The 11,971-nt window shown below is 41.8% G+C and overlaps 1 non-coding gene across 1 annotated transcript; it reads right to left on the bottom strand.

The window, feature by feature from the left end:
- Nucleotides 1-3,563: 3,563 nt before the first annotated feature.
- On the bottom strand, nucleotides 3,564-3,670 carry LOC136321581 (U6 spliceosomal RNA). The gene has a single exon (XR_010728729.1). It is a non-coding gene; the product is annotated as a U6 spliceosomal RNA (small nuclear RNA).
- Nucleotides 3,671-11,971: the final 8,301 nt, after the last annotated feature.

Genomic DNA, 11,971 nt, shown 5'->3' with positions numbered 1-11,971 from the left:
TCCTGCAACAGTGACATAACCCGAATTTTGGTATAAGTCGAAATATCTCATTATTGCCTGACCTGTGGTGGCACAGTGGATAAAGCGGCCAACCTGGAATGCTGAGGTTGCCAGTTCAAAGCCCTGGCTTGCCTGATCAAGGCACATAGAGAAGCAACCAATAAACAGCTAGAGTGAAGCAACTACTTCTCATTCCCCTCCTCTGTAAATCAATAAATAAAATCGTTTTAAAAAATATATATCTCATTACTAAGTTATATAAGAAAATTGAGTAGATTAGAAGAAAAAAAACAGGTAAGAAAAATGTGAAGGGAGGAAGATGAAGGATAAGAAAAGGAGAGAGAAGAGGCTCCAGTGTGAGTTAACAAAGCAAAACAAACAAGTTGTGGTTAAAGAGTTGCGTGTGTGAGAGATAACATCAGGAATTTGAGGGAGGTGAACTATCCCTCTTCAAATTCCTTGTGGGTCAAATAAGTTTGCAAATATGATGTACATATATGTTTGCTCGCTTACAGTTTGCATTGGGTGTGGGGGACAGGCTGTAAGCAGGCAGGGTCTTTATAGCCTAAGGTTTAGTTTTAAGACAAGGCCTTTCCCACCTTTTTAATCCTAAAATTTTCTCAACACTAAGCTTTTCCCCATACCCTTGACTGTTGCATGATGTGGAGTGGTGCACTCTTTTAGGAATCCCATTTATGCCTCAGATAAGTGACTTTGTATCAGAGACTTTCTTGTTTGTATTGTTGGCTTAAAGGTTTTGATTTCTCCACTATAAAATGGGGCAGAGGAGCCCATGCTGTAGCAGGGTAGAGAAAGGCCACGTGGAGGAGAGGAGAAGCTGCCAAGATGGTGGAGTGCTGAAGGAGAAGCCAGTTTGTACAGAGAGAAGGAGATGGGGAACAGAGATGAATAAGGCTGGTGAGGTAGAAACCTTTGATTCTAGGAATACTTGGATAGATAAGTCAGTGGCTTTGGAAGCCCTGAATGGAAAGGGAAGTATTTTTCCACTGTGTGTATTTTTTGCCTGCCGGGTGCAAGCTAGGATTAAAGGTAATAGCCCACCAGTTCTTGGCTTCGTTGTTTCATTACCATCTGTCCGAATCAAATGCGAACCTGCATGGGCCAGGCGGCTGTGATGGTAGCTGTTGGGCAGATAAAATGTATTATGCTCACTTTGTTAAAGATTACGTTGCCCACGAGGAGGCCTTCACCCAGGTGATATTAATGTATGTTGAGAATCCTTGTAGCCTGGGGCTTGGTTTTGGGATTAAGCCTTTCCTACCCTTTTTGATGTGGGGCGGTACAATCCAATCATGCCTCAGAGAAGTGACTTTGTATTAGAGACTTCCCTATTTTGTATATTGGATTAGAGGTTGTGAAGCTACACCATAAAATAGGGGCAGAATGGGGGCTTACCCGCTCTTGGTTCCTGAGATTATCATTAGAAGAGAGAGCAGAGGAGAGCAGAGAAAGGCCACGTGGAGGAGGCCAGGAGAAGCAGCCAAGATGGCGGAGTGCTGAGTGAGATGCCAGTTTGTGTAGAGTTTGTATCTGGGATAAGGAAGGAGATGGGGAACAGAGGTGAATAAGGCTGGTGAGCTAGAAACCTTTGATTCTAGGAAACTCGGATAAGTCAGTAGCTTTGTGAGCACTGAATGTGACTGGGTTTTGGAGCCCAGTGTGTATTTTTACTTGCCCGCCCGGTACAAGCTAGAATTAAAGACTGGCCCATCAGTTTTTGGCTCCGCTGTTTCTTTAACGACTGTCCGAATCTAATGCGAACCCGCATAGGCCAGAAGGCTGCTGTGATAGTGGCCCTGGCCCTGCCTCCTGGCTTTACAGTAGCCGTGGGTACTGGCTTTACATGCCCATTAATTTGTAGCCCAGCAATCCCTTAAGTATGCAGGGAAGAGAGTGTGGCTGAGAGAAGCTCAGTAAATGAACGCAGTCTTTCAAAGTAAAGCAAAGGAAGTAACATTGAGGTTTTGGTTGAGGGCTTTGAGTTCAGATTGAAACTACTGGACAAATCAGATTATATTTTCTCATTTCCCTAAATGAGGATATTTTCTAAAGCTGAGAGAACTGAGGACAAGTGAAATGTGATGTCCAAGAAAATCTTCCCTGAAGGCACACCTCCCTTCCCCCATTTCATCCTGTCTTCCAGGAAACACTGAGTCTAGAGGCCTCTTTAGTTACCACAGCAACTGAATTAGCAGCCAAAGGACAAAGAATATCCTGTTTGACAGCGCTAATAGAAATATATTTTGAGCCACTTATATAATGTTACATTTTTGTTGGTCAAATAAGTTTGTAAATATGATATATATGTTTGCTTGCTTATAGTTTGCATTGGATGTGAGGGACAGGCTGTAAGCAGGCTGTGTCCTTATAGCCTAAGGCTTAGTTTTAAGACTAAGCTTTTCCCCACACCCTTGACTGTTGCATGATATGGGGTGGTGTACTCTTATGAAGAATCCCATTTATGCTTCAGATAAGTGACTTTGTATCAGAGACTTCCTTGTTTGTGTATTGGATTAAAGGTTTTGATTTCTACACTATAAAATGGGGCAGACCGAGAGCTTGCTCTCTCTGGGTTCCTGAGATTAGCATTAGAGAGGAAAGTAGAGAAAGGCCACGTGGAGGAGAGGAGAAGCAGCCAAGATGGTGGAGTGCTGAAGTCGAGAAGCCAATTTGCGCAGAGAGGAGATGGGGAACAGAGGTGAATAAGGCTGGTGAGGTAGAAACCTTTGATTCTAGGAAAACTCGGATAAGTCAGTGGCTTTGGGAGCCCTGAATGGAAAGGGAAGTGTTTTCCCCCTGTGTGTATTTCTTGCCTGCCGGGTGCAAGATAGGATAAAGATGATGGCCCACCAGTTCTTGGCTTCATTGTTTCATTACCGTCTGTCCAAATCCAATGCAAACCTGCACTGGCCAGGCAGCTGTGATGGTGGCCATGGCTACTGGCTTTATAGTTTTCTAGTAGCCACATTAAAAATTTTTAAAGAAACAAGAGAAATTAATTTTAATATTTTTTTTTATTTTTATGTGTGTGACAGAGACAGAGAGTCAGAGAGAGGGACAGATAGGGATAGACAGACAGGAAGGGAGAGAAATGAAAAGCATCAGTTCTTCATTGTGGCAACTTAGTTCATTGATTGCTTTCTCATGTGTGCCTTGAAGGTGGGGGTGGCTACAGCAGAACAAGTGACTCCTTGCTCAAGCCAGCCACCTTGGGCTCAAGTCAGCAACCATAGGGTCGTGTCTATGATGTACGCTCAAGCCAGTGACCCTGCACTCAAGCTAGTCAGCCCATGCTCAAGCCAGGTGAGTTCACACTCAAGCCGGTGACCTCAGGATTTTGAACCTGGATCATCTGTGTCCCAGTCCAACGCTCTATCCACTGCGCCACCGCCTGGTCAGGCTTAACATTTTATTTGACCTAATATATTCAAAAGAATACTTCAGCATGTAATTAATATAAATATTACGCTTGTGCATTTTTTTCCCTGCTGAGTCTTCAAAATTCAGTGTGTGTGTGTGTATATATTTATTATTATTATTTTTTAAATATGGAACACTTCACGAATTTACGTGTCATCCTTGCACAGGGGCCATGCTAATCTTCTCTGTATCGTTCCAATTTTAGTATATGTGCTGCTGAAGCGAGCACTCGGTGTATATTTTACATTTGCAACACATCTCCATTTTGGTCCCTAAGCTTTCTACAGTTAAACTAATATGTTATTTTATCAAAACAACAAAGTTGGCCCTGGCCGTTGGCTCAGCGGTAGAGCGTCGGCCTGGCGTGTGGGGGACCCGGGTTCGATTCCCAGCCAGGGCACATAGGAGAAGCGCCCATTTGCTTCTCCAACCCCCACCCCCTCCTTCCTCTCTGTCTCTCTCTTCCCCTCCCGCAGCCAAGGCTCCATTGGAGCAAGAATGGCCCAGGCGCTGGGGATGGCTCCTTGGCCTCTGCCCCAGGCGCTAGAGTGGCTCTGGTCGCGGCAAAGCGACGCCCCGGAGGGGCAGAGCATCGCCCCCTAGTGGGCAGAGCATCGCCCACTAGGTGGGCATGCCGGGTGGATCCCGGTCGGGCGCATGCGGGAGTCTGTCTGACTGTCTCTCCCCGTTTCCAGCTTCAGAAAAATACAAAAAAAAACAAAACAAAACAAACAAACAAAAAACAACAAAAAAAAACAACAAAGTTGTGTTTAATGGGAAAATACTTTAAATTGTTTCCATTTTAAACTAATTAAATTAGCGATTCGCATCTTTAGTGGTACTGGCCATGTGTAAGTACTTAATAGCTACATGAGGTTCATGACTGGACCTTGCAGCTAACAGTAAGACAACCAGGATGTTCTCTACTCTTTTCTCCATTCTTATTTTTATTTTATTTATTTTATTTTATTTATTCATTTTTTAGAGAGGAGAGAGAGAGAGACAGAGAGAGGAGAGAGAGACAGGGGAGAGGAGCTGGAAGCATCAACTCCCATATGTGCCTTGACCAGGCAAGCCCAGGGTTTCGAACCGGTGACCTCAGCATTTCCAGGTGACCTCAGCATTTCCAGGTCGATGCTTTATCCACTGCGCCACCACAGGTCAGGCTCTTTTCTCCATTCTTAAAAAAAATAAAATGATTGATTTTAAAGAGAGAGGAAGGCAGAAAGAGAGAGAGAAAAAAAACATGGATTTGTTCCTGTATGTGCCCTCACTGGGCATCGAACCCATAACCTTTGCACTTTGGAATGGTGCTCCAACCAAGCTGCCCTACTAGGACTCTCCATTCTTTTTTTTTTTTTCTCCATTCTTTTTTATCTTTGGCTTTATTATAGGTATTATATGTCTCACAATGTCATTCTTGGCTCTAAATCACTTTGTCTTTTCTTTCCCTCTCTCCCTAGCCTTAGAATAATGATTAGTTAATGTTTTCAAGAGCAAATGGCACCAGGGAAATTAAAAGGAGGTCTGGCCCTGGCTGGATAGCTCAGTTGGTTAGAGCATCGTCTGGAAGCACAGAGGCTGCCTGTTCAGTCCTCAGTCAGGGCACGTACAGGAGCAGATTGATGTTCCTGTCTCTCTCTTTTCCTTCCTTTCTCATTAAAATCAATAAATAAAAATTTTTTTAAAAAGTGGGTCTATCGTACCCTTTCACTTCCTCAGAGCAGGCTTCAAGGTAATTCAGAACACAGTGTTTGCCCCAGTAATTATTTTCCCAGTATTTATTGAAAAAATCAACAAAATAATGGTGAAGGTCCAGGATTATAACTGTCCCAAAATCAGTTGTGTAAAACCACTATGACATCTGTAGAATTTTTTTTTTTCTTGGTAAAAAGCAGACAGGGTGAAAAGGAGAGAGATCTGATACCTGTTTTTCTGGCAAAACTCAGTGTAAGAAAATTACCTTCAAAAATGCTAGCTATGTACTATTTTTAATAGGGAGAAAGACTACTTTTTAACAATGTATATTTGAAAGATTACAACTGGAATGCAACTGAAATCTCAAGAATCTAAAGCTGTGCTAACATACTGAGACAAAGTCTTGTTAAACAAGTGGGATGAGAGAAAGGCTTTCTTAAACAAGTGGGATCTAATCTTCTGAGGCTCAGAAACCGGTTCAGTAGAGTTCAGTACAGAGGGGTCCAAGTTAGGCAATCCTCACTGTGGACAACTGTTGCAGTAATGTAAGGTTACAGTAATTAAATACATAGAAATATAGAAAAATATGGAAGATATATAAAAATAATTAGGGCCCGACCAGGCGGTGGCGCAGTGGATAGAGCGTTGGACTGGGATGTGGAAGGACCCAGGTTCGAGACCCCGAGGTTGCAAGCTTGAGCACGGGCTCATCTGGCTTGAGCAAAAGCTCACCAGCTTGGACCCAGGGGCGCTGGCTCCAGCAAGGGGTTACTCAGTCTGCTGAAGGCCCGCGGTCAAGGCACATATGAGAAAGCAATCAATGAACAACTAAGAAGTCGCAACGCGCAACGAAAAAAAACTAATGATTGATGCTTCTCATCTCTCAGTTCCTATCTGTCTATCCCTCTCTCTCTCTCTCTCTCTGTCTCTGTAAAAAAAAAAAAAAAAAAAAAAAAATTAGGATATAATATTAAAAGCAATTAAGGAAATTAAATAAACTTATGCTGTCTGGATAGGAATTAATATAGTGTGTACAGATATAATAAACAGACTCTGCCTTTTGCACAGGGCTCAGTTAGTGTGTGTGTGTGGTTACATATAGATAAGAAATGGCTTGATGTCATAACTGTGAGTTGACGTAGACAGGAGGCTCCCCTAGGAACATTTTTTTTTTTTTTTTTGCATTTTTCTGAAGCTGGAAACAGGGAGAGACAGTCAGACAGATTCCCGCATGCGCCCGACCGGGATCCACCCGGCACGCCCACCAGGGGCGATGCTCTGCCCACCAGGGGGCGATGCTCTGCCCATCCTGGGAGTCGCCATGTTGCAACCAGAGCCACTCTAGCGCCTGAGGCAGAGGCCACAGAGCCATCCCCAGAGCCCGGGCCATCTTTGCTCCAATGGAGCCTCGGCTGCGGGAGGGGAAGAGAGAGACAGAGAGGAAGGTGCGGCGGAGGGGTGGAGAAGCAAATGGGCGCTTCTCCTGTGTGCCCTGGCCGGGAATCAAACCCGGGTCCTCCGCACGCTAGGCCGACGCTCTACCGCTGAGCCAACCGGCCAGGGCCCTAGGAACATCTTAAAAGTGGTCCTGCGAGGAACTCCCAAACAGGTAGTTTGAGATGATAATCCTGTAGATTGACACCTGTTAGAAGGCGTTGGCCAGAAAAGGTACTAAAGCTAAGGGGCCCCCCTGCTGAGGTAGTCGCCCAGACTGCAGTGTGAATTTGGACTCCACACCACTCTGGCCAAAGACAGCTGAGAAGAGCATGCCAACAGGGCCCCCTTAAGCTGTATCCAGGCACGCCAAAAAGATTTGTGAGTAATAAACTGCCTGTGTGATTCTTGCAACTAATTTGTGTGTCGGTCGTGTCTTTCCTCCGGTGGCAGTTGGTGTTGGCACTGATAAGTAGCATCCTCATAGTCACCTCAAGAGTAGTCTTGAAGAGGCTGCCAGCCTTGCTGATAAGCAGGAGTGTTGAATTCAACTGCACGGGGAAGTTGAATCAGGGATGCCTGATTGACGTAGAGCTCGGGCTTCACTGGGACAACTGGTGTAGTTGGCACTCAGCCTTCAAAGGCAATTTCTTTTTTTTTTTTTTTAATTCATTTTAGAGAGGAGAGGGAGAGACAGAGAGAGAGAAGGGGGGAGGGGCTGGAAGCATCAACTCCCATATGTGCCTTGACCAGGCAAGCCCAGGGTTTTGAACCGGTGACCTCAGCATTTCCAGGTCAACGCTTTATCCACTGTGCCACCACAGGTCAGGCCGAAAGGCAATTTCAATTGGAAATTTCTGGCTTAAAACCAGAGGGCAGAAGTGAAGGAAAATTCATAAACTCCATATGGTTTAGTGGCCATCCGCAGAAAGCTGAATAAATCTTTTGACCTCATACAGTTTTAAGGCCGTCTGCTAGAAGCTGAGGGAAACCTCTTCCATCTCCAGGTCTGACCTAGTCGGGGGTATATACTGACCAACTAATACTAAGAGGCAAAAATTTGTTTTTCATCTTTGGGTCTGACCTAGCCAGGGGTGTATACTGATCGGCCTATACTAAGGAGAACGAATATCCCAAGGTGGACTCAGCAAATGGTTGTCACTCTTAAAAGGCAACTCTGAGAAAACCGTTCTAAAGCCCACAAGTTATAAAAAATATTATAAAGAGGATCTACAAAATAAGCTCTGGGGCAATGAACAACTAAGGTGCTGCAACAAAGAATTGATGCTTCTCATCTCTCTCCCTTCTGGTCTGTCTCTCTCTGTCTCTGTCACACACATACAAAAAAAGTTGGTTACCTTACTTTCTGCATCTATTTATTTGATGGTTTGGAGAATTCCTGTAATTTCCTTTCCTCCTGCCCTCTCTATAATAGTAAGGTGACCAACTTTTTTACAATGAAAGGGAGGGCAAAAATAAATTGAATAAAACAATATCATAAATAAAAGAAACATTTTATTAATTGCAACAATAATACACTATAATATGATAAATGCATAATAAAAACACTTGTAATATTTTATATTGTAATCATGCTTACATGCCTATTATTTTTTAATAATAATTGTAAGAAAAAAGTACTCGTTTAGATACAAATACGTCACATCACACACAATGGATCGACTCTGCATCGATTGAATACGGACATTTACAGATTAGTCTTCCAATATCAAAAGGAGGACATGTAGAAGGACACTTTTCAAGGGAGGACAGAACTTACAAAAGAAGAACTGTCCTCCCTAAAGGAAGACAACTGGTCACCTTAAGATAGACACAAAGGCAAGGAATTAGCAGGGAAAGTATTAGCAAGAGTCAAAGTAGACCCAGTAGTAATAAGAAGGAAAACTATTAAACAAGAAGATGCTAATAATGAGTAAACTATTGAATTTAATCCATACATCCAAACAGAGCTAGCAGATTTAAGAAAAACATTAATTCAAGGAACTAATACAGATATAGACTGGCTAATAAAGATTTATGAACAGGGAGGACATTCAACCCTCCTATCTACAGATGAATTAAAAGCAGTTATAGGTGCAATTGAAAACCCAAAAATTAAATAGCAACTTGGATTGCTAATAGATAAGAATAAAGACAGAATAGCATCATTATGGAACTGGATTAGGGAAGCATGGAAAACAGCATACCTTACAACAGAACTAACATCAGAAGCAATAACAGCTAGATGGACAGAAATAGGAGATTTAAAGATACAGTTAAGAAAGCTAGTACATTTACTAAGTATATATGAGGATGATTTGGAAAACTCATGGGAAATAAAAATACATCAGGGATTATTAGAGCACTCATACATGGAGCCCCCAAGAATTATAAAATACCTTTACAAAACTTGTTATGCCTGATCAGGCAGTGGCACAGTGGATAGAGCGTTGGACTGGGATGCAGAAGACCCAGGTTGAAGACCTCAAGGTTGCCAGTTTGAGCACAGGCTCATCTGGTTTGAGCAAAGCTCACCAGCTTGGACCCAAGGTCGCTGGCTCGAGCAAGGGGTTACTCGGTCTGCTGAAGGCCTATGATCAAGGCACATATGAGAAAACAATCAATGAACAACTAAGGTCTCGCAACGAAAAACTGATGATTGATGCTTCTCATCTCTTTCCGTTCCTGTCTGTCTGTCCCTCTCTCTGACTCTCTCTCTGTTTCTGTAAAAAACAAAAAACAAACAAACAAAAAATTTGTTACAAGAGGAATCCACAGCAGAGAACATTAGAGAAAGAATACAATTACATCAGGACTTAAATGGGAAAAATAAATTTACATATTACATATATAACCATGCCAAACCTAGGGAGAAAAACCACAAATAGGTTCCAATATAAAAGAATAAATAATAGAAATAATAACTTTAAATCATCATACAGAGGCCCTATTAAACAGGGAAACCCTAACTGTTTAAAAAACCAAGCTCCTTATTGGAAAAGAAATAATCCATTTATTCAACAAAATCAAAATAACCCTTTTAAATTCAGGGAACATCAGGGAAATCAAAACCAAAATTGGAGAAACAATAAGAATAATTTTTTCTCCAATCAAAATGAAAATATAAATAACCCACTCCGCAAAAATAGTAAAAAAACTGGAATGGCCCCCCAAGGAACAACAAGGGGGCAAATACAAGCAATGGCAAAGAAATTGAGCAGAACAATTATTCGTAAACCAGGAGATAACAGGCCTCATATTACCCTTGAAGCAAAATTTCCAGATAGTGGTAAAGAATTTCAAACACAATTGCTCATGAATACAAGTTTTCAAGTCTCATTATTAAGGGTAATATATAATTCAAAAAGATTAATTGGAGTTGAAGGAATAACAGGAGATTCATTAATAGCAGCAGCAAGAGATGGAATTACATATTATAAAGGATTAACAAAGGAAGTAACCTTTTATGTAAATCCAAAATTTCAAAATATTATAGGAATGGAAATATTACCATATTTATTACAGCTAAAAATGCACACACCAAGATTACATAAATTTCAAACAAATTTAGCACAGTTGCAAATAAAACCCATATGTTTACCAGAACCTTTAAAAGCCTCATTTACACTACAATACCCACTAAAAGATGGTGACAGAGGTCATAAATAAATTAATAGATGAAGACATAATTGAAGTAGGAAGATCACATATATATAATAGTCCAGTGCGGCCAGTAAAAAAAAAAACAAATGGAACGTAACAGAAATTCTCCTAGTAGAGATGGAACCTTACCTGATGGAAAAAATTAATTAACATCTTACAAAAAGACAATTCAAAATTTACGGCAGCAATTGATCTCTCAGATATTTTCTTTGCAATACCCATTCATGACGATTCCAGACCAATTACAACTTTCACGCGGCAAGGAAAGCAGTATCGATGTAAAAGGCTGCCACAGGGATACAAAAATTCACCAGCAATTGCACATAATTTATTAGCATCTAGCATAAATCCAAAGGATTACCAATCTAAAATTATTACATTCATTGATGATATAGTAATTTATAGTGAAAACAAAGAAAACCTCCAGAAAGACTTAAACAAACTAGTAGAACAATTGAAAGGAGTAGGATGGACAATAAATCCAGAACAAATACAACCCCCAGAGACAGAAATAAAATTTTTAGGAATTCAGTGGAGCTCAGATGGTAGGAAAATACCAGAAAAGGTAGTAAACAAAATACTTAGCATCAAGGCCCCCAGTAATAAAAAAAAGAAGCTCTGGCCTGACCTGTGGTGGCGCAGTGGATAAAGCGTTGACCTGGAAATGCTGAGGTTGCCGGTTTGAAACCCTGGGCTTGCCTGGTCAAGGCACATATGGGAGTTGATGCTTCCAGCTCCTTCCCCCTTCTCTCTCTCTGTCTCTCCCTCTCTCTATCCTCTCTAAAAATGGATAAATAAAATAAAATAAAAAAAAGGTTTAGGGCCTGACCTGTGGTGGCCCAGTGGATAAAGCGTCGACCTGGAAATGCTGAGGTTGCCGGTTCAAAACCCTGGGCTTGCCTGGTCAAGGCACATATGGGAGTTGATGCTACCTGCTCCTCCCCCCTGCGCTCGCGCTCTCTCTCTCTCTCTCTCTCTCTCTCCCCTCTCTATAATGAATAAATAAAAAGTCTTTAAAAAAAAAGGTTTTAAAAAAAAGAAGCTCAACAGTTAATGGGATTATTTGCATACTGGAGAAATCACATCCCACACTTATCAGTATTAGCAGAGCCAATATATAAAGTAACTAGGAAGGCAATAGATTTTACATGGGGGAAAGAGCAACAAGAAGCCTTAGAACAATTAAAAGAATATTTAGAGCACCATCAAAAATTAGCAGCACCAAAACCAGGAGGCACAATCACATTAGACATAATTTTCACTGCAACTTATGGATATTGGGGCTATAAAAAAAGGACCAAGTGATAAAGAATACCAGTAGGTTTTTGGTCCCAAAGATTCCCATACTGCCACAATGAATATTCACTCTATGAGAAACATATATGGGTACTATATGCAGTGCTTCTCCATACAGAGCCACTAACAAGACAAAACCCAATAATAGTCAGATCCTTACTACCCCTCAAAGCATGGCTTAAAATGTTAGCCAAGGACCTGACCAGGCGGTGGCGCAGTGGATAGAGCGTCAAACTGGGATGTGGAAGACCCAGGTTCAAGACCCCGAGGTCACCAGCTTGAGCAAGGGCTCATTTAGTTTGAGCAAAGCTCACCAGATTGGACCCAAGGTCGCTGGCTTGAGCAAGGGGTTACTCAGTCTGCTGTAACCCCACGGTCAAGGCACATATGAGAAAGCAATCAATGAACAACTAAAGTGCCACAACAAAAAAACTGATAA

The sequence above is a fragment of the Saccopteryx bilineata genome, chromosome 1 (assembly GCF_036850765.1).
Source record: "Saccopteryx bilineata isolate mSacBil1 chromosome 1, mSacBil1_pri_phased_curated, whole genome shotgun sequence".
Lineage (NCBI taxonomy): Eukaryota > Metazoa > Chordata > Mammalia > Chiroptera > Emballonuridae > Saccopteryx > Saccopteryx bilineata.
Note: the sequence above shows the minus strand (reverse complement) of the source record. Positions and strands in the feature narration are given on the sequence as shown.